Source organism: Anomaloglossus baeobatrachus (assembly GCF_048569485.1).
Source record: "Anomaloglossus baeobatrachus isolate aAnoBae1 chromosome 5 unlocalized genomic scaffold, aAnoBae1.hap1 SUPER_5_unloc_29, whole genome shotgun sequence".
In the NCBI taxonomy this organism is placed as follows: Eukaryota; Metazoa; Chordata; class Amphibia; order Anura; family Aromobatidae; genus Anomaloglossus; species Anomaloglossus baeobatrachus.
The window spans coordinates 252249-275527 of record NW_027441805.1 but is presented as its reverse complement, the minus strand read 5'-3'; the positions used below and the strand labels follow the sequence as shown (position 1 = coordinate 275527).

Genomic DNA, 23279 nt, shown 5'->3' with positions numbered 1-23279 from the left:
TTAAAGATGGATGATTGCTGGATACCCATGTCATAGCTAACTCCTCTTCCTCAGCACTTAGGTTTTGACCCTGATATTGGATATTGACAATATTTGCCAAAAAATGAGCTGGAGTCAGTGCTTGTCCCATTCGTTTGTTTACTGCTTGTAATTTAATTCTGTCCATGTGTAGTTCTGTTTTTAAGTGTTCACTCAGTTCCTTCCAAATTTCAACAGCATCCGCAATAAAACAGCTATTTTTCTGTATTTTGTTTAAAGCTTGAGAGATGGGTTTCAGGAAGCTCAGCATATGTTCAACATTTCTCTTAAGCCCAATGTTGAGGATTTTAGCCGTGACAGTGCCATCTATTTTATCTCGATTTTCTTCACAAAGTGTCATCAGAATAGGCCAGTTTTTGATATACTGCTCAAAACAGTCCACCACAGAGTTCCATCTAACATCTTGTGGGAGCGTTAGCTTGGTTCCACCCATCCTTTTCAGAGCAGCTGCAGCAAAATGATTATTACGGAAGTATTTAGCAATTTCAACAACATTAGCCTTTATTTCTGGAACACTTAAGTCTTTGGCTAAGAGGTGCAGCAAATGAGCACTGCAACCATATGTTATTAGCAGCTTTGTATTCCCTCCCTGCTCTTCTAAATCTCTTCTCATCTTGGATACGTTTGCAGCATTGTCAGTGACCAAACTGCGTACTAGACATTTGAATTTTTGTTCACATGGCGTTATAGCTTTTACTGCCACTTCTTGTAAGTATTCTGCTGTGTGTGCATTTCCTGACGTATCAGTTGTTTGTGCAAGGAAGACTTTACCTTCTTCTGTTGTTATACAAGCACATACAATAGGATCATTGTGGACATTACTCCACCCATCAATACTTAGGGTAACAATTTTACCCTCCAGAGCTGTTGCACATTGCTCCATTTCTCTGTCATACACTTGATCCAGCAGTTTCCCTGCAACATCAGCTCTGCTGGGTGGACTGTATCCTGGTCTCAGTGACTGAACCATATTAATGAAATGTGGGTTCTCAGTCAGACGGAAAGAAGAGTTCGTTGCATAAATAAACTGGGCAATTTTTTCATCAATCAACTCTTTTTCTAATCTGCTAGTTCTTATCACAAACCTATCTATGGTGGTTCCAGGAGGTAAAGGTTTTTTCTTCCTTTTGGGTGATGGTGATATGTGGCTGTGGGTGTCTGATGATGATGCTGCTGCTAATGAAGCACTATCCTGGATGGATAACTCTGAAACTGTAGAACAGGATGATGGTGATCTTGGAGGTGGATAGTTTCCAGAATCCATGAATTCCCCTAAACAAAAAAAGTCAATGCTGTTCTTTTATTGTTTATTATACAATTTCTGCTTATTGTACACAACACATCACTGCCCCTGCCCCAAAAGGAATATTTGTTTTTCTTCATAACTGTTCCAAATGACAGTAACATGCAGTAATAATAATAAATATAATTTTTCTCACACATGACAGTTCAGTCTTTAGAACTAGGATTCAATAAAAATGTTTACCAACCTGAAGATCCTGCCTGTTCAGAAGTGTTTCTTTGGTCATCTTCATCACCGCACTTCTCATGATGTTGCCTCATTCGCGCCACCAGGCCTTGCATCTCTTTGTTGCATCGTTTGCATTTTGCACGCATGCCTGCCTTACCGATAGGCGAAGGAGCTTCATTAAAATATTCCCAAACTGGGTCTCTTTTACGGCCTGCTGCCATTATAAGGAAAGAATGTAATAAACCTCAGATCGTACACACAAACAGATCCAGACTTGTCTGTCTGTGGCTATGCTGCAGTATTGTGCTCAAAGTTTCACTTTCATTTTCTTGTCTGCTTGCCCTTCCTCCTCCTCACACTTAGGCTATGTGCGCACGTTGCGTAAAAACATGCAGTTACGCTGCGCTTTGTAGCGCAGCGTAACTGCATGCGTCCTGCGGCCCCTGCACAGTCTAGGGAGATTGTGCAGGGGCCGTGCGCACGTGGCGTCTAAGAGCGCAGCGCTTCGGCTACTGCCGAAGCGCTGCGCAAAAAGAAGTGACATGTCACTTCTTTCCTGTGCTTTGCCGGCAGCTCCTGCTCTGTCTATGGCAGGAGCTGCAGGCAGAGCGCATGGAATCGGCGCTCACTACGGACATTTCTGCAGCGATCTAAAGCGCACATGTGCTCTTCAGATCGCTGCAGAAATTTCTGCAGGGCTTGTACGCAACGTGCGCACATAGCCTTAGATTCACATTCTTCTTGTGTTGTGCAGATCTATTCCACTCCAAACAATCAGAAACATATTGTCTAACTTCTTGGACTTGGCACTGAAGGGGTTGATTCTGTATTCATAGGTTTGTAGAACAATAGGATTAAGGTGTTTTTCTCAACTCTGTTCATGTTGTAATATTTTTGCCGTGAAGAAGAGGCTGGGACCTCTGCGGAGTCAAATTCAGTTTTGAGAACTGCATAAGTAAAGCGAGCGTCTGTGATAATATAGGAGAGAAACTGCCCACTAATCCTACAGAAACCTCTGGAAGAGTATGGCATTGTGAATGTTACACATATACAGCCTTTATTCTACTGAGTTAAACATCTCAGCTTTATCTCATGATGGAAGAACCTTTGGATGGTAAAATATTTTCCTCAAAAAGCAGTTTATTGAAAAAAATCCGATTTAAATCAAAAAAATCCGATTTAAATAAAAAAAAATCCGATTTTTTTTTTTTATTTTTTTAAAAAAAACATTGATTTTTATCCACCCTGCTCCCCATCCCTCTTCTCTCCCGGTGCACAGTGTTCTCTACTGATGCTGGCAAGTGACTTCACCATGTAAGCGGAGAGGTGCATGAAATTACTGCCATGTACCCCCAGTTACACGCAGACGTAAGTGTTAGAGAATAGTCAGCCATAATGTGCTGAGCAGCCATGTTGTATCTAACAGCCATCTTGGGAAGACTTGAGCAAACTAACTTTGCAGCTAATGAGATGCACTGGCTAGAGTTCTCTCCCCAGAGAGGAGATAGAGATGACATCAGTGTAATTAGCAAGTATAAGAAAAGGTCCAAAAAAGGTTAAATCGAATAGAAGAATACAATTGCGTCGGTTGATAGATGATGATGTGTAGTCATGAATAGCAGGTATATTGAATTGATAAAGAAATTAAGGGGTACTTTGCACGTTGCGACATCACACCTGCGATATCGTTAGGGGTCAAATCGAAAGTGACGCACATCCGTCGCCGGTAACGACGTTGCAGCGTGTAAAGCCTAGATGCGCAGATAAACGATCGCAAAAGCGTCATAAATCGGTGATCTGTGTAGCGTCGGACATTTCCATAATGTCGCACCGATAGGAGATACGATGTTGTTCCTCGTTCCTGCGGCAGCACACATCGCTGTGTGTGAAGCCGCAGGAGCGAGGAACATCTCCTTACTTGCCTCCACCGGTTATGCGGAAGGAAGGAAGTGGGCGGGATGTTTACGTCTCGCTCATCTCCGCCCCTCCGCTTCTATTGGCTGCCTGCCGTGTGACACCGCACGACCCGCCCCCTTAGGAAGGAGGCGGGTCGCCAGCCAGAGCGACGTCGCAGGGCAGGTAAGTGCGTGTGAATCTGCTGTAGCGATAATGTTTGCTACGGCAGCTATCACAAGATATCGCATGAGCGACGGGGGCGGGTACTATCGCGCTCGGCACCGATAGCATCGGCTAGCGATGTTGCAGCGTGCAAAGTACCCCTAAGTTGTCAATAGAGTTGTCAGTGTGTGAAGAGTTATGTGATTAGAGGTGCCTTCAGGGATCAGAAATGTCAGCAATGACGACATGGCTGAACTAGTGAAAAGTATCATGGAGGCCCATAGGAATCCAATAAGTTTTTACCGCAATGCTCGTAAATAATGTCATGATGTATCATTATATTCTTTGTTCTCCAACGTATACGCCTTTCTCTGCAGTATGAGCTTTCCTTTAACATGTATAAGAGCCCCACACGCCTTTCAGGGGACACTTCTTCATCTGTTGCTAATTCTGCTGTTCTGCAAGACACCTGCGTGTGTCATCCTGCCGCATAACCTGTCTTATCTGCTCTGTTGCTATCTCGGAATAAACTTCAGTTTTTGCTTGGAACGGATTGTCTACAACGTCTTCTTAGCTCTCAAGATCTACAGACATTTTCTTTCAGTAAGCTGCCAGAATATTCACTGCTCCCCACAGCCGGGATTGTAGCTTTAAGGAGCAGTGAATATTCAATGTCTAATAGTAGACACACGTGATCGCCCAGTCATAGCAGTAAGCGGGCGGCTTAGTAATCATGTGTACCCGATATTAAAGAGAATTTAATATTCGCTGCTCCCCATGCTAATAATACCGCCTACTTCTTGGTTGGCTCTGGCTTCATTGCCTAGAGGTGGGCGGGATTATGGCGTGGAGAGCAGTGAATATTCATTTTCTTTTTTAGCTGGCACACTGTTAGCCTTTTTGAAAGCCTTTAGGAACATTTGTGAAAGGTTTTGATACTGGATTATATTTAGATAATTCACTAATCTCAGGTTGCCCACTGCTTTATTTACTAAAAAGCGCAGCCCCAGATTGGAGATAGGAACTCTGAAGTATATCACATTGTATATAATTGCATTTTCAAATCTTGTTGTTTTGTTAATAAATGCTTGTAAATATATATTCTTCATGCCTTTCTTTCTCTATTGTCTAGATGTGATGATTTTTCCTTAGAACCTCTGGAGTTGGTGCAGAGCTGTAGACATTTCACACCAAAATAGTGAGGGGAGAATTGAATCACACTGTGCATCCTAGATATGTGGAAGTTGTTAAGACGCTCTGTTCCCAAATTATCAAAGCTTTTATGCCAAAAAAAACTCACAAAAATTTGGAAAGTTGTGCCAAGATTTGGCATTTTTACTCTAAAATTGGCAGAGCTTAGGTGGGACGGGGGCGTGACAGCACAGCTCCTTTAATTCATGACGAGCTGTGGTGTTCCCTATGCCAGAAATCTCACTCCAGTCCCTGATGGGAGTAATATTTCTAGCATGGCACAAGGAGGCACATGCCACTCGTCAAACGCTCCAGATTCATGAGGAGGCATTTACTTCTTCATGAATCAGGAGTGGCCCCTGCATAAATTGGGCTTTTTATGTTATAAAACTGATTCCTTTACAAAGGATAATTGTTGTAATAAAAAAACTAAAGGATTTTATCTGTCTGATATCCAAGAGATTATTTTTTTTGTGGGGCTACCCACATATAGAGATATACGGACCCGTTGAAGTTTGGGTTTTTCAGTCGGACTTTAAATAAAGTTCAGTTCAGGAACCGGACTGGTCCTGAACCCCGTTGGAAGTCACTGATAGGGCAGTTTGGGTCTCCGCCCACATGCATCCAGCCATAAACAGAGCATTTATTACAGGGGGAGGGATGACGGAGTTTTTTCCTTGTACACAATACATCCTATAACAATATTTTTACCTCCCCGTGAAAGCCATTCACACACTGCAAGCGGCTCGCACTGGGCCGAGCACTGAGTGTATCCGAGCACACCGATGCTAGATCGAGTAGTTAGGATACATAAAGCACCCGAACTCCGAACTCTAACACTGATTTTTTGTATAAAGTCTGTATTTGGTACAAACCTCGAACTTTACTGTTTAGGTTCACTCGTCTCTGCCCACAAACCTTTATTACAGTGTAGATTATGGGTGTAGAAGAGACCAGAACTAAAAGGGGCCTATCTCTTGGTGGAGAGGAAGTAACATTTATGATACCTATGCTGGGGTTTTGTGAATTTAATGGGATTCGGTCATTAAGTGTTTACCCCTTAATTAAAAATCAGAATAATGTAAACACAGTGTCACATTAGGTACGGGGAAGTACCAAGCGAAAAGGAAAGAAAACCCTGTGCATAGGGAAGGGGAGATGGTAACCTCTGACTAAGCCTACCGCTGGGCCCTGGGTTCCCTCACCGCGCTGAGCCGGATACCTGACCCTAGGCTGACCCTGATCTGGGCCCTAAATAAGGAACGGATGGGAAGAGCTCTTCGTCAACCCCACTAAGCACTAAAGGACACACAGGGATAATAAATAAAGAATGGGAAACAACTTATCTCTAGATGACTCGGTAAGAAGTTCAGTAAAAAGCAACAACAATCCTACTGGTGTGTGCAAGCCACCTGCTTGCATCCAGAGCTTGTTAAGTAACTGAATAATATCACCAACACAAGTCCAGGGAAAATGAAAGTATTTAAACCCAAGGGGAAATACAGATTATTAGCAACTGAAGGGAAGAGGAGCTCAACTAGGTCCTAAAAAAAGGATGAAAACCCAGGAGAGGAGATATCAGTACACTAAATATTGACAGCAGGAACAATATAAAGTCAGGGCTATTTTGCGCAAACAAATGCTGTGACCTTCTAATGCCGATCAACACTGGACTGTCTGTTACAGACAGGGACTCTGCTTCCAATGATGTGTCATTTACTGGGCTGTTTGCTGTAGTTTTGATAAAATCACAGTATTATCGGTAGGGGATTATCACTAGAAAACTAGTAAACCTGCTGCTATGTATCCTCTATCTCCATTAGCTCTGTATTACCCCGCCCCCACCTGACTGGCAGCTTTTTGTCTATGCTCATTGTACACAGCGGCCAAGCAGTGATGTGGGTGAGGTTATACACAACAGCATTTTGAGAACTAGTACACCTTAAGCGCAGATAAAACTGATTTTTATCAAAACCTAAGCAAGCAGCCAAATAAGTGACAGTTCACTGGAATTAGGGTCTTTGCTTATACAGGCCGATTGGACACGCGGTACAGGTAGCTTTGTTCCTCTTAATCTATTAGGCTATGTGCGCACTAGAAAAAGGATTTTTCTTAAGAAAAATCCGCATCCTCTAAAAGATTACCGCACCTGCGGAAAAAAAACGCAGCAAACCGCACCCGAAATCCGCATAAGGTTTTATCGCGGTTTGCTGCGGATTTGCTGTGGTTTTGCTGCGGTATGTCTTTGCATTATTTTGATAGCACAAGGAGATACTCACCTGTCCCCTGCTCCTTCTGTCTGTGGTGCTGAAGTGTCCCGCGATGCTGTGTCCCGTGAGGCTGTCTCCGGCGCTCTTCTACTTACGGGTCAGCTGTGGAGTGCATAACTGCATATGCATGAGCCGGCCTGGAAGCAGGAGACCAGCGTCCAGAGGCAGCCTCGCTGGAGAAGGTGAGTATAAGATCAGCGGTGAACTCAATCAGCTGATGGGTAGTGACAGCTGAGTCTTCCACCTGTCACCGCAAAGCACATGAGTGAAGTCACAGCTGATCCCGCGTGGCTCACTTCACTTGATGTGAGTGTCAGGTGTAGCAGAGCTGGAAGCGTTGTGGGACCTTGTTTGGATTACATCGGACCTGGAGGGCTGTTATTGGTGGGGTTAAGTGGGGAAAGAGGGGGCATTTTTGTCTTTTATTTCAAATAAAGGATTTTTGGGGTGTTTGTGTTTATTTACTTTTACTTACAGTTTAGTAATGAGGTGATACCTGCCATCACTAAACTAGGACTAAGTGGCAACTATGGGCTACTGCCATTAACTCCTTATTACCCCAATTGCCATCGCATCAGGGCAACGGGAAGAGCCGGGAAAAGTCCCGAAAATGTTGTATCCAATGGATGCGGCAATTCCGTGCGGGTGCTGGCTGATATTTTTAGGCTGGGAGGCTCCCCAGCCTGAGAATACCAGCCCCCAGCGGTGAGGCTTTATTCTGGCTGGTTATCAAAATTGGGGGGAGCGCACGCCGTTTTTTTAAATTTATTTATTTTTATGTACGCCATAGATCCCCCCCCACCGGCGTCTGTGATTGGTTGCAGTCAGACAGCTGTCACTCAGCATGGACGTGGGTCTGACTGCAACCAATCACAGCCACTGGTGAGCAGGGAAGGTGTGAATATGTTATAAGACTAATGAGCGGCCGGCTCTGGAAGATGAAAGAGCTGCCACGGGAGGAGTGTGACAGCCGACTGATGATTGGTGAGTATGAAGTGCTCGCTCCTACCCCTTTGTGCCAGATTGTGTTCTCCATAAATTTTAAATGGGCAGCAGCATCTGGCCAGATACTGGGGATCAATCCTCCACCTGCCCAGAGTCAGCGGGTGATTGATCAGCCATCCCTCCAAAATACAGGGACCTGTGGAAAAGAAGTGACATGCACATTAATTCTGCAGCGGAAATTCCACAGCAAAACCCGTAGGAACAAATAAATGCAGTGTGCGCACAGCATTTTTTTTTTTTATCCCCATAGGTTTTGCTGGAGAAGGACTGCAGAAATGTTATAAACATTTTCTGCAGCATTCCTTCAGCGAAATCCGCGGCAATTCCGCGGTAAAATCCGCAGCGTGCACAAAGGGCCTAAGCCAGATCCCAAAGCCATACGCTATTAAATGTCATTTATTTAATCTGAAAAAGTAGACAGTATAAATAAAAATATACAACAGATGTTACAAAGGGGAACAAAACAATATAGTATATACAATTGCATAAAATAAAAGGGAATAACGAAAGAAAATTACTGAACGTGGATCACAGAAATAGATTCAGATTTATGGAGGGAAGGCCTACAATGGAACAATCCTAAACAGCAATGTTCCATTCATTAAACAAGGATCATAATTGGCATTAGCTTTTTATTAACGCAAGTTACACCCACATACTTCCCCTCTGGTGACTCATAACAGGGCTGGACTTTACATAACTACAGGATGTGTCTAAGTCTTTGAAAATTATAACATTCACAACTTTTACAATATCTTCGCCCCGGGAAATCCCAGGCGGCACATATTACCATCATCTTTCCTCTCATGATTTTATCTGTTCACAGATAGGAGACATTACATAGATATTTTAATCTCTCTGGCGAATATCCATTTTACAGGACCTGGCCATCACCCAATGATGCTGAATGATGCTTTGCGTTCTCTACTTTATCTCAAATTCAAAAATATGGCCTTCTTATCTATTATATTGATTCCATTCATGAAACCTCAATTCATATTTTCTATAAGGGGAAACAAATGATTTTAATTTATCTTCTATTTTTGTGTTCAACTTCTGCTCTTATCTCTACTGGTCATAAATCTGTCCTTCTCTGCATTCTTGTGCATTCAAGTTGAGATTGGCCTCACATCTACTAGAGGATTTTCTTTAGTTACCTGTTTCCAAAGGAGGGGATCAGTTTCATAGGAGTCTTGTTGAGTCTTTATGGATTTTATAATTTCTATAAGACACAGGACCACATACTGATGTTTTCCGAAAATCAAGCTTTTATCCCCTAGAATGGCCATTTTTTGAACACTTTCCTCGACTTGGTGCTTGAAGACTTCAGTAAAATCAGAAATATTACACTCCCAACTACCCAAAATAACCTAAATAAAAAAGGAAAGGTTGCCCTAAAATCATTATGCAATGATTCAGATATAGTAACTATCAGCCGACAAGGGGGATGGAATAGTCATCGAAAACATGGATGACTATATAAGGAAGCTCAGAATATTCTCTCCAACCCCATACACTAAGGGATTACGATAAATGAGGAAGATAAACCAGCTGAGTGCTCACGGTGATTTATTCAGTGCAGTACAGACAATGCACAGAGACGTTAACGCGTTTCTGGCTTGACACCCTTAATCATAACATCTAGTGAATGTTATCGATTCCACTATATACTCCCCTCTCCATCTGGGGCAATTTAGTGGAAATGGGAACATAGGTGTCAGCAAGGAATGCTGGATTATACAAAAAGTGAACTAGTAAAAAACATATAAAATCAGAATATATTATTGAAACCACGTATAATGCTCTTTTTACTATAAATCCCAATTAATCAAAATAACTGGGAGCTCTTGTGAGACTTGTTCTAAATTATTCTATATATATAATTTTAGATACATTTTATGAAAAATTATTATCAAGAGATTCATGTTTTTTATGATTGGTACTTTAATTAATCATTATTAGTTGTAGGTAAAATAATATAATAATGCATGTAAAATATAGAGCAATTTATAAGGGGTTTCATAAATATAATATCAATATGATACATAGTGGTGGAAAACATACATATATAAGCAAACATCAATCACAAGAAATGCAAGACTGGAAATTTGTGGACATACATAAAATTCATTAGAATAAATTACATTTATCATTTTTTTACAAAACATTTTTAGGTATATAAGAAATGAACAGTTCATCAGATGTCAAAAATTGTTATAAATTCTGTTTTTGGATTTTCTGGTGAGGATCCATGATTGCTTCAAATAGTCCATAATAATTATGATGTACAGTTCATATTGTTGAGGAAGCACGGGAAGAAGATTAAATTGTTGTCAGAAATTCAGTCTTTCCAGAAGTCCGCCGAGACTCAGCGTGATAAAAATGTTCAAATCACCATGAATGAATGTGAACAGGGCCCTGCAGCAATTAATCATGAGATCGTTTTTATGATTTAGAACAAGTAATGCACCTTTCATAATACATTTCTGTGGAATACAAGAATTACTGATTATAAGCAAGTTAGTAATCACTATTATGAAGTAAACATACTGTATTAGGTTATTCCAATTGATTCAGATTCACTATGGGTAAGATTTTGCATTTACTTCACATTCAAACATGTTATCATGGTGATTAGGAACATGACACCTGGACAGTTTGCGCTATGGCCAGATTCACTGAGACAGCTTCAAAGTGAAACATAGTATCTCATTTGAAATTCAAACACAGAGCTCCGGTAGGTTCAAACTTAGGGGTACTTCTCACACAGCGAGATCGCTGCTGAGTCACGGTTTTTGTGACGCACCAGTGACCTCATTAGCAATCTCACTGTGTGTGACACTGAGCAGCGATCTGGCCCCTGCTGTGAGATCGCTGCTCGTTACACACAGCGCTGGTTCGTTTTTTGCTCGTTGCTCTCCCGCTGTGAAGCACACATCGCTGTGTTTGACAGCGAGAGAGCAATGATCTGAATGTGCAGGGAGCCGGCTTCTGACAGCTGCGGACGCTGGTAACCAAGGTAAACATCGGGTAACTAAGCAAAGCGCCCAAAAGCCTTTGCTTTTTTTACCTGCTTTTCCACTGCTTTTTCAACTGCAGCGTTTTCATACCAAAATGCTTGCGTTCTGCTTTCCAAGCAAAGTCAATGCGACATTGAGCTTTCTTGTGCGCACTTTGCTGATCAAAACGCTGAGTTTAATTTGCATAAATTTGGACAAAAACTCAGCGTTTAAGGTGGTGTCACACACAGCTACGACGACAACGACGTCGCTGCTACGTTACCATTTTCTGTGACGTTGCAACGACGTCCCGTCGCTGTCGCTGTGTGTGACATTCAGCAACGAGCTGGCCCCTGCTGTGAGGTTGTTGCTCGTTGCTGAATGTCCTGCTTCATTTTTTGGTCGTCACTCTCCCGCTGTGACGCAAACATCGCTGTGTGTGACAGCGAGAGAGCGACGAAATGAAGCGAGCAAGGAGCAGGAGCCGGCATCTGGCAGCTGCGGAAAGCTGTAACCAAGGTAAACATCGGGTAACCAAGGGAAGACCTTTCCCTGGTTACCCGATATTTACCTTCGTTACCAGCCCCCGCTCTTGCTGCTAGCGCCGGCTCCTGCTCTGTGCACATGTAGCTGCAGTACACATCAGGTTAATTAACCCGATGTGTACTGTAGCTAGGAGAGCAAGGAGCCAGCGCTAAGCAGTGTGCGCGGCTCCCTGCTCTCTGCACTGTGACATGTAGCTGCAGTACACATCGGGTTAATTAACCCGATGTGTACTGTAGCTAGGAGAGCAAGGAGCCAGCGCTAAGCAATGTGCGCGGCTCCCTGCTCTCTGCACATGTAGCGACGTTATGATCGCTGCTGCGTCGCTGTGTTTGACAGCTAAGCAGCGATCATAACAGCGACTTACAAGGTCGCTGTTACGTCACAGAAAATGGTGACGTAACAGCGATGTCGTTGTCGTTATGTGTGACACCAGCTTTAAAGAAGCAACATGTCAATTGTTTTTGCCATTTTGGCTGCGTTTCCTATCCATTCAATTTAATACAAAACTGCGTTTCTAAAAGCACCGGAAAAGCACTAAAAACTCATGAAAACCGCAAGGTGCGCATAGGCTACTTTCTTTGCGCTTTACATGCATTTTTAAAGCCAAAAGCATTGTTCTTTCTGCCAGAGGATGCTTTTTGAACTGCAACTACCTCAATGCAAAGTGCGTACACAGCCTAATAGTGCAACATGATGTCTCGTCTGAGATTCACGCCTTGGGGAACTCTGGTGTTTAATTGAAAGATCCACCATGCTTCTGTGTTTCTCAAATCATTCAAACTGAAACTGTGTCTGGGTTATTTTTTAAGTTTTTCAATCGCAAATGCTGAAAAAAATGCAATTGTCCTATCATGTTCCTGAATAAAATGTTTGGAAGCCTGTGATGTATTTTTTACTGGATTGTATTTGACAAAGTCATGAAGATGTTCCTTAATTCTAGTGCAGAGCGTTTTGTATTGCCTACATATTTGAGATTGCATTTAGTGCATTCTATGATGTATGTGACCCATCGAGTGTTACAATTCAGAAAGGAGTTAATTTGATATTTTTTATTATTTGTTGCATTAGTAAAAGATTTACAGTTTTTGGCCCCTGTGCACATTTTGCAATTGTGCAAACCGCACCTGTAAAAACCCCTCAGTGATAACCAATTGCCTTTAGGTTTGGAGGATCTAATAGCGCTAGGTGAAAGGATATTAGCCAATGTAGTTGCTTTCTTGTACACTACTTTGTAGTTGTTATGTAAAATGTTGTTTAAAATATCATCCTTCCACTAGCGCTATTAGATCCTCCAAACCTAAGGGTATGACCGCACTTTGCGTTGTTCAAAACGCATGTCAAAACGCACCCTCTTGCATTAATTGATTTGGCCAAAGTTGCCTTTTTCAGAACTTTAGCGCTAAAAACGCATGCGTATTTCCCGCGTTTAAGATGTGTTTTCAGCGCTTTTTACATGCTTTTTCCCTTGCATTTTGACAGATGCGTTTTGAACATCAAGACACTGCTAAATAAAGATTAAACAGTCAAACAAAATGAAAAAAGAGAAAAAAAAAGCAAAACAGATATATTTTTGGAATTAATAAAGAAAATAGGTATATTTCATGAAATTATAGCGGTTTTATAATATTTATTGTTAAAATAGCAATAAAATCATAATTTTCATTAATTTAATTGTCGGACTGTGTGTGTGTGTAAAGGAACATATTAATCCATTAATTTGATGTCAGAAAAGCATGCGTTTTTGAAGTAAAAAATGCAGTGTTTCTGCAGCTAAAAAGCAGGTAAAACGCTGGAATTTTGATATTTGTTGCTTTTTGATACTTCTCATTGACTTCAATGTTAGCAAAACGCACCCAAAATGGCAAAAATAATTGACGTGCTGCTTCTTTGAACGTATGGTTTTTGCCACAAATTATGCAAATTAAATGCAGCGTTTTGAAACGCAAAGTGCGGTCAGGAAATCTTCATTTTCCATAGACTATCTATACTAGAAAATCAAAACGCATGCCTTTTGGCATGAAAAAGGTGCAGTTCAAAACGGACCTAAAAAGCATCTAAAACGCAGGTGGAAACGCAAAGTGCGGTCATACCCTAAAGGCAATTGGTTATCACTGAGGGGTTTTTAAAGGTGCGGTTTGCACAATTGCAAAATGTGCACAGGGGCCAAAAACTGTAAATCTTTTACTAATGCAACAAATAAAAAATATCAAATTAACTCCTTTCTGAATTGTAACACTCGATGGGTCACATACATCATAGAATGCACTAAATGCAATCTTAAATATGTAGGCAATACAAAACGCTCTGCACTAGAATTAAGGAACATTTCATGACATTGTCAAATACAATCCAGAAAAAATACATCACAGGCTTCCAAACATTTTATTCAGGAACATGATAGGATGATTGAATTTTTTCAGCATTTGTCATTGAAAAACTTAAAAAAAAAACCAGACAGTTTCAGTTTGAATGATTTGAGAAACAGAGAAGCATGGTGGATCTTTCAATTAAACACCAGAGTTCCCCAAGGCTTGAATCTCAGACGAGACATCATGCTGCACTATTAGAGCCGATGCTGTGAACTGTGCTACATTACAGTTTGTTACTGTGCTGCGCTTCTGATGACAGTGACAATCTGCTCAATATGCTGTGAAAATTGTTCCTTTTAGTTAACTTAAAATAATCCCCAATATAAATGAAAGTATTACTAATGATTGTAACAATTTCCATATAATAGATTGCACTCACATACTCATTTATAATGATAACATGCTTCTGAATTTTTCCGGGTTTATTGACTGAAACTGTGTCTGAAATTTAAATTCTATGTTGTTACAATTTAGTGTGAACCTACCGGAGCTCCGTGGTGTTTGAATTTCAAATCAGATACCGTAGTTTTCGCTTTATAAGACGCACTTTTCCTCCCAAACATTATGGGAGGAAAATGGGGGGTGCGTCTTAAATAGCGGTACCTGGGGGGGTCCTGTCTGAGGCGATCGGGCGGCCAGGTGCCTGTGGCTGCATGCAAGCGGCCGGGTACCTGTGCTTGCGTGCGGTGGCAGCCAGGTACCTGTGGCTGTGTGCGGGCGGCAGCCGGGAACTGTGTGGGGTCGGCAGCCAGGTACCTGTGCTTGCGTGCAGTGGCAGCCGGGTACCCATAGCTGTGTGCAGGCGGCAGCCGGGTGCTGTGTGGGGTCGGCAGCCGGGTACCTGTGCTTGCGTGCAGTGGCAGCCGGGTACCCGTGGGTGTGTGCGGGCGCCAGTCGGGTGCCCGTGCAGGCGGCAGCCGCCCTCACACAGGCACCCAGCTGCTGCCCTCACACAGGCACCCGGCTCTCGCCTGCACACAGCCACGGGTACCTGGCTGCCACCGCACGCAAGAACAGGTACCCGGCGGCTTGCACGCAGAGTGGGCGAGCAGCCTGCTGGCTGCCACTCTGTGCGTGCGGGGCAGGCGGCTGTGCAGCAAGTTACCAGTTGTCCACGGTCCCACTTTCAAATGATGGCGCCGGTGGAGCTCTTGGATGAGAGCTCCATCTGCGCACGCGCTGCTCCGGGAGTCAGCGCGTGCGCAGATGGAGCCCTTGGATGAGAGCTCCATCTGCGCATGCGTCGCTCCAGGCGCCATTACTGGAATCGGGACCGCGGACACACTCGGAAAACACCGCATCCGTCTGCTCCACCACTGAGCAGTCGCCGCCGCTCCCACCACTGAGCCGTCACCGCCGCTGCCACTGTGACGCCCTGGGCAAGCCAGGGGTCACAGGTCATAACACCACCACACCCAACACCCCAGATTGGAACACCAAGGCTAACCAAAAATCCTTGTTGCCTTCCTCCAGGGGCTGATGTCCACACCAGGGGGTGGGCCAGGCGGTTGGCTCTGCCCACCGAGGAGTTCACAGCCCTGGAGGAGGGGAAACCAGTCAGTCGAGTTAGGGAAGTGAAAGTAGAAGGAAGTAGAGTGGTGGAGGAGCAAAGGAGAGGAGCTGAAGTAAGGGAAAGTGTCAGTTAAGACAGCCTGAAGCTGGTCCGGGTGTGTGCCCCGGACTGAGAGACAGCAAGGTCAGCAGACGGCGGTGACTGTCTGCAGGGGTGGCTGTTTGGAGGTTGCCGAAAGGACCGCGGACGGGTGGTGGCCCGGCGGTACCGGAGCGGTATACAAAGAACAGTCAGCACCAGTGGCAGGGGCCTTTCGGATCCCGGCAAGGCTAGGAGTCGCCGTGAATTTGCCAAATCCGTTAGTGAAGGGGTCCTCTGGGTCTCCCAACAAGCAAGTCCCGATTGAAGGCAACAGTCCAACCGTTACATAGAGACACCGCCACCGCCAGGGCACCAGTTTCTCAGGGCCAGCGCCTGCGGGCAAAGTAGGGCTCCTCCGGCCCATATCCAAGCCGGGGAGCGGGTTACCGGTGGGAACCCATCGAAACCATCATCATCTTAGGTGCAGGAAAAGGGACCGTCACCGTCAACTACTGGGGAAAGGCAAGTGCAGCCGTCCGTGGGAACCGTCTTTCCAGCCGTGTGTTTTACCGAGAACTGTGTCATCGTCTCAGGCTGAGTGAGTACCACAGTGCCGTGCGGCACAGCGCTGCCCCCGCGTCCCTGCACCCCACCAAGCCCTGCATCACCCACCTCATCACTGGGCCCCGGGACAACCAACCCCCTACCCACGGAGGGGAGGACTAACATCTAGCTGCTGCATACCATCACTCCCGGGATCCACCACAACCATGGGTGGCGTCACGGACAATAAACTATCCCAAAAACCAATCCCCTTTCACTCACGGGCGAGGAGCGCCGCTCGAGTCCCCGGGATCCGGCCCATCGCTCGAGCCACCGAGCAGTGGCAGGCCGCAGCAGCCGCAGTGCCAGCCGGACCTGAGCAGAGGGAGAGCGCGGCGTCCCCTCCTCCGCCCGCGACACCACCACTGAACCGGGACCGCGGACACTCACTCCACCGGCCTGCTGCATGGCTCACCCGCCGCCACCACGGATCCCACGGCTCCTGCCACCACGGACGCCACCGCGCCTGCAACAACGGACCCCGCTGCCACTGACCAGCACAACCTGTGCCTCCTGTGACCCCGCTTCACCACCACTGCTGCCCCCCTCCAGTAAGAAAACATCGGAGTATAAGACGGACCCCATTTTTCTTTTTTTTTACCTTTTTTTATGTCTAAATTTGGGGTGCGTCTTATAATCCGGTGCGTCTTATAAAGTGGAAAATACGGTACTATGTTTTACTTTGAAGCTGTCTCAGTGAATCTGGCCATAGCGCAAACTGTCCAGGTGTCATGTTCCTAATCACCATGATAAGGCTACTTTAACACTTGGGTTGAATGGCATCCGTTGCATTGCGTTGTCTGACGGATGCAACGGATGTGTTGCATTTAGTGGCACAACGGATGCAACGGATCATACAAAACAACGGAATCTTTATTTATTTATTTTTTTTCTTCTTTCGTTTTACCGGCGGCAGACTATTGTGAACGATCAGCTGATCGCTCACAGCAGCTGGTCGCCGGGTGATCAGCTGTTCGTTCGGCCGCCAAGAATGTGTGAGGGGGCGGAGTGCAGGGGCGGAGTGCGGGGTTTGTGGAGTCGAGCGGGACCATGGCACTGAGGACGTCAGTGCAGCGAGGAATGCAAGGCTGGGGACAGGTGAGTGTGAGTGTGTGTGTGTGTGTGTGTGTGCGTGCGTGTGTACATGTGGAGTGAAGTGCGGGAGGGGGCAGAGCTGAGCGGGAAGTGTCGGGCTCCCTGCACCCATAGCCAGGGTAAATATCAGGTAACTAGGGAAAGCGCATTGCTTAGTAACCCAATATTTACCCTGGTTACGAGTGCAGGGAGCCAGAGAGAGCATGTGCAGTGAAATCCTACGGATTGCGCTCCTCAAAAAACGTTACATGCAGCGTTCCCTCCGCCCGACGCAGCGTCAAAATAACGACGCTGCGTCGTGCAGCGGATGCAACGCAAGACCATCCGTTGCTATCCGTAGCTAATAGAAATCTATGAGGAATATAACGGTTTCCTGCAACGGTTACCGTAATTCCTCAAGGCTGCGGATAGCAACGGAAGCCGTCCAACGCAAGTGTGAAAGTAGCGTAACATGTGTGAATGTGAAGTAAATGCAAAATCTTACCCATAGTGAATCTGAATCAATTGGAATAACCTAATACAGTAGGTTTACTTCATAATAGTGATTACTAACTTGATCTTGCTTATAATCAGTAATTCTTGTATTCCACAGAAATGTATTATGAAAGGTGCATTAGTTGTTCTAAATCATAAAAACGATCTCATGATTAATTGCTGCAGGACCCTGTTCACATTCATTCATGGTGATTTGAACATTTTTATCACGCTGAGTCTCGGAGGACTTCTGGAAAGACTGAATTTCTGACAACAATTTAATCTTCTTCCGGTACTTCCTCAATAATATGAACTGTACGTCATAATTATTATGGACTATTTGAACCAATCATGGATCCTCACCAGAAAATCCAAAAACAGAATTTATAACAATTTTTGACATCTGATGAACTGTTCATTTCTTATATTCCTAAAAATGTTTTGTAAAAAAATGATAAATGTAATTTATTCTAATGAATTTTATGTATGTCCATAAATTTCCAGTCTTGCATTTCTTGTGAATGATGTTTGCTTATATATGTATGTTTTCCACCACTATGTATCATATTGATATTATATTTATGAAACCCCTTATAATTGCTCTTTATCTTACATGCATTATTATATTATTTTACCTACAACTAATAATGATTAATTAAAGCACCAATTATAAAAAGCATGAATATTTTGATGATAATTTTTCATAAAATGTATCTGAAATTATATATATAGAATAAGTTAGAACAAGCCTCACATGAGCTCCCAGTTATTTTGATTCATTGAGATTTATAGTAAAAAGAGCATTATACGTGGTTTCAATAATATATTCTGATTTTATATGTTTTTTCACTAGTTCACTTCTTGTATAATCCAGCATTCCTTGCTGACACCTATGTTCCCATTTCCACTTAATTCCCCCAGATGGAGAGGGGAGTATATAGTGGAATCGATAACATTCACTAGATGTTATGATTAAGGGCGTCAAGCCAGAAACGCGTTAAAGTCTCTGTGCATTGTCTGTACTGCACTGAATAAATCACCGTGAGCACTCAGCTGGATTATCTCCTTCATTTATCGTAATCCCTTAGTGTATGGGGTTGGAGAGAATATTCTGAGCTTCCTTATATAGTATATATATACTATTCCATCCCCCTTGTCGGCTGATAGTTACTATATCTGAATCATTGCATAATGATTTTAGGGCAACCATTCCTTTTTTATTTAGGTTATTTTGGGTAGTTGGGAGTGTAATATTTCTGATTTTATTGAAGTCTTCAAGCACCAAGTTGAGGAAAGTGTTCAAAAAATGGCCTTTCTAGGGGATAAAAGCTTGATTTTCGGAAAACATCAGTATGTGATCCTGTGTCACATAGAAATTATAAAATCCATAAAGACTCAACAAGACCCCTATGAAACTGGCCCCCTCCTTTGGAAACAGGTAACTAAAGAGAATCCTCTAGCAGATGTGAGGCCAATCTCAACTTGAATGCATAAGAATGCAGAAAAGGACAGATTTATGACCAATAGAGATAAGAGCAGAAGTTGAACACAAAAATGGCAAAGAAATTCAAATCCTTTGTTTCCCCTTATAGAAAATATGAATTGAGGTTTCATGAATGGCATCAATATAATAGATAAGAAAGCCATATTTTTGAATTTGTGATAAAGTAGAGAACGCAAAGCATCATTCAGCATCATTGGGTGATGGCCAGGTCCTGTAAAATGGATATTCGCCAGAGAGATTAAAATATCTATGCAATGTCTCCTATCTGTGGACAGATAAAATCATGAGAGGAAAGATGATGGTAATATGTGCCGCCTGGGATTTCCAGGGGCGAAGATATTGTAAAAGTTGGGAATGTTATAATTTTCAAAGACTTAGACACATCCTGTAGTTATCTGAAGTCCAGCCCTGTTATGAGTCACCAGAGGGGAAGTATGTGGGTGTAACTTGTGTTAATAAAAAGCTAATGCCAATTATGATCCTTCTTTATGGAATGGAACATTGCTGTTTAGGATTGTTCCATTGTAGGCCTTCCCTCCATAAATCTGAATCTATTTCTGTGATCCAGGTTCAGTAATTTTCTTTCGTTATTCCCTTTTATTTTATGTAATTGTATATACTATATTGTTTTGTTCCCCTTTGTAACATCTGTTGTATATTTTTATAAATACTGTCTACTTTTTCAGATTAAATAAATGACATTTAATAGCGTATGGCTTTGGGATGTGGCTTAGGCCCTTTGCGCACGCTGCGGATTTTACCGCGGAATTGACGCGGATTTCGCTGAAGGAATGCTGCAGAAAATGTTTAGAACATTTCTGCAGTCCTTCTCCAGCAAAACCTATGGGGATAAAAAAAAATGCTGTGCGCACACTGCATTTATTTGTCCCTAAGGGTTTTGCTGCGGAATTTCCTCTGCGGAATTAATGTGCATGTCACTTCTTTTCCACAGGTCCCTGCATTTTGGAGGGCTGGCAGATCAATCACCCGCTGACTCTGGGTCGGTGGAAGATTGATCACCAGTCACTGGCCCGGTGCTGCTGCCCATTTAAAATTTATGAAGAACACAATCTGGCGCAAAGGGGTAGGAGCAAGCACTTCATACTCACCAATCATCAGTCGGCTGTCACACTCCTCCCGTGGCAGCTCTTTCATCTTCCAGAGCCGGCCGCTCATTAGTCTTATAACATATTCACACCTTCCCTGCTCACCAGTAGCTGTGATTGGTTGCAGTCAGACCCACCCCCATGCTGAGTGACATCTATGGCGTACATAAAAATAAATAAATTTAAAAAAACGGCGTGCGCTCCCCCAATTTTGATAACCAGCCAGAATAAAGCCTCACCGCTGGGGGCTGGTATTCTCAGGCTGGGAAGCCTCCCAGCCTAAAAATATCAGCCAGCACCCGCCCGGAACTGCCGCATCCATTGGATGCAACAGTTTTGGGACTTTTCCACAACTCTTCCTGTTGCCCTGATGCGGTGGCAATCGGGGTAATAAGGAGTTAATGGCAGCAGCCCATAGCTGCCACTTAGTCCTAGTTTAGTGATGGCAGGTATCACCTCATTACTAAACTGTAAGTAAAAGTAAATAAACACAAAACACCCCAAAAAATCCTTTATTTGAAATAAAAGACAAAAAAGCCCCCTCTTTCCTCACTTAACCCCACGAATAACAGCCCTCCAGGTCCAATGTAATCCAAACGAGGTCCCACAATGCTTCCAGCTCTGCTACACCTGACACTCACATCAAGTGAAGTGAGCCACGCGGGATCAGCTGTGACTTCACTCATGTGCTTTGCGGTGACAGGTGGAGGACTCAGCTGTCACTGCACATCAGCTGATTGAGTTCACCGCTGATCTTATACTCACCTTCTCCAGCGAGGCTGCCTCTGGACGCTGGTCTCTTGCTTCCAAGCCGGCTCATGCATATGCAGTTATGCAGTCCCACAGCTGACCCGTAAGTAGAAGAGCGCCGGAGACAGCCACACGGGACACAGCATCGCGGGACACTTCAGCACCACGGACAGAAGGATTGGGGGACAGGTGAGTATCTCCCTGTGCTATCAAAATAACGCAGGGATATACCGCAGCAAAACCACAGCAAATCCGCAGCAAACCGTGGTAAAACCGCATGCGGATTTTGGGTGCGGTTTGCTGTGTTTTTTTGCCGCAGGTATGGTAATCTTTTTGAGGGTGCGGATTTTTCTTAAGAAAAATCCTTTTTCTAGTGCTCACATAGCCTAATAGATTAAGAGGAACAAAGCTACCGTTAACATGTGTCCAGTCGACCTGCATAAGGAAAGACCCTAATTCCAGTGAACTGTTACTTACTTGGCTGCTTGCTTAAGTTTTGATAAAAATCAGTTTTATCTGCTTAAGGTGTACTAGTTCTCAAAATGCTATTGTGTATAACCTCACCCACATCACTGCTTGGCCGCTGTGTACATGGAGCATACACATAAAGCTGCCAATCAAGTGGGGGCGGGGTAATACAGAGCTAATGGAGATGGGGGATACATGGTAGCAGGTTTACTAGTTCTCTAGCAATAATCCCCTAGCGATAATACTGTGATTTTATCAAAACTACAGCAAGCAGCCCAGTAAATGACACATCATTTGGAATCATAGTCCCTGTCTGTCATGGGTAACAGACAGTCCTGTGGTGATCGGCATTAGAAGGTCACAGCATTTGGCTGTGCAAAATAGCCCTGACTTTATATTGTTCCTGCTGTCAATATTTAGTGTACTGATATCTCCTCTGCTGGGTTTTCATCCTTTTTTTAGGACCTACTTGAGCTCCTCTTCCCTTCAGTTGCTAATAATCTGTATTTCCCCTTGGGTTTAAATACTTTCATTTTCCCTGGACTTGTGCTGGTGATATTATTCAGTTACTTCACAAGCTCTGGATGCAAGCAGGTGGCTTGCACACACCAGTAGGATTGTTGTGCTTTTAACTGAACTTCTTACCGAGTTGTCTAGAGATAAGTTGTTTCCCATTGTTGATTATCCCTGTGTGTCCTTTAGTGCTTAGTGGGGTTGATTAAGAGCTCATCCCATCCGTTCCTTATTTAGGGTACAGATCAGGGTGAGCCTAGGGTCAAGTATTGGGCTCAGCGTGGTGAGGGAACCCAGGGGCCAGCGGAAAGCTTAGTCAGAGGTTACCATCTTCCCTTTCCCTAGGCACATGGTTTTCTTTCCCTCTTGCCGTTCGCTTGGTACTTCCCCGTACCTAGCGTGACACTGTCTTTATATTATTCTCATTTTTAATTAAGAGGTAAACACGTAGTGACAGAAGCCCATTAAATTCACAAAACCCCAGCATAGGTATCATAAATGTTACTTCCTCTCCACCAAGAGATAGGCCCTTTCAGTTCTGGTCTCTTCTACACCCATAATCTAAACTGTAATAAAGGTTTGTGGACAGAGATGAGGGAACCTGAATAGTAAAGTTCGAGGTTTGTACCAAATACAGACTTTATACAAAAAATCAGTGTTAGAGTTTGGAGTTCGGGTGCTTTATGTTTCCTAACCACTCGATCTAGCATCGCTGTGCTCGGGTACACTCATTGCTCGGCCCAGTGTGAGCCGCTTGCAGTGTGTGAATGGGGAGGTAAAAACATTGTTATAGGATGTATTGTGTACAAGGAAAAAACCCGCCCTCCCTTCCCAGTAATAAATACTCTGTTTATGGCTGGATGCATGTGGGCGGAGACCCGAACTGGCCAATCAGTGACTTCCAATGAATTCAGGACCAGTCCGGTTCTCGAACTGAACTTTATATAAAGTCCGACTGAAAAACCCGAACTTCAATGGGTCCGTATATCTCTATGTGTGAGTAGCCCCACAAAAAAAATAATCTCTTGGATATCAGACAGATAAAATCCTTTAGTTTTTTTTATTACAATAATTATCCTTTGTAAAGGAATCAGTTTTATAACATAAAAAGGCTCATTTATGCGGGGGCCGCTCCTGATTCATGAAGAGGTAAATGCCTCCTCATGAATCTGGAGCGTTTGACGAGTGGCATGTGCCTCCTTGTGCCATGCTAGAAATATTACT

At 43.8% G+C, this 23279-nt stretch overlaps 1 protein-coding gene across 1 annotated transcript in view; it reads right to left on the bottom strand.

Annotated features, from left to right (window-relative positions):
• Nucleotides 1-23279, bottom strand: part of LOC142259138 (uncharacterized) — a 111842-nt gene that overhangs the window by 73843 nt on the left and 14720 nt on the right. The window lies entirely within an intron of this gene.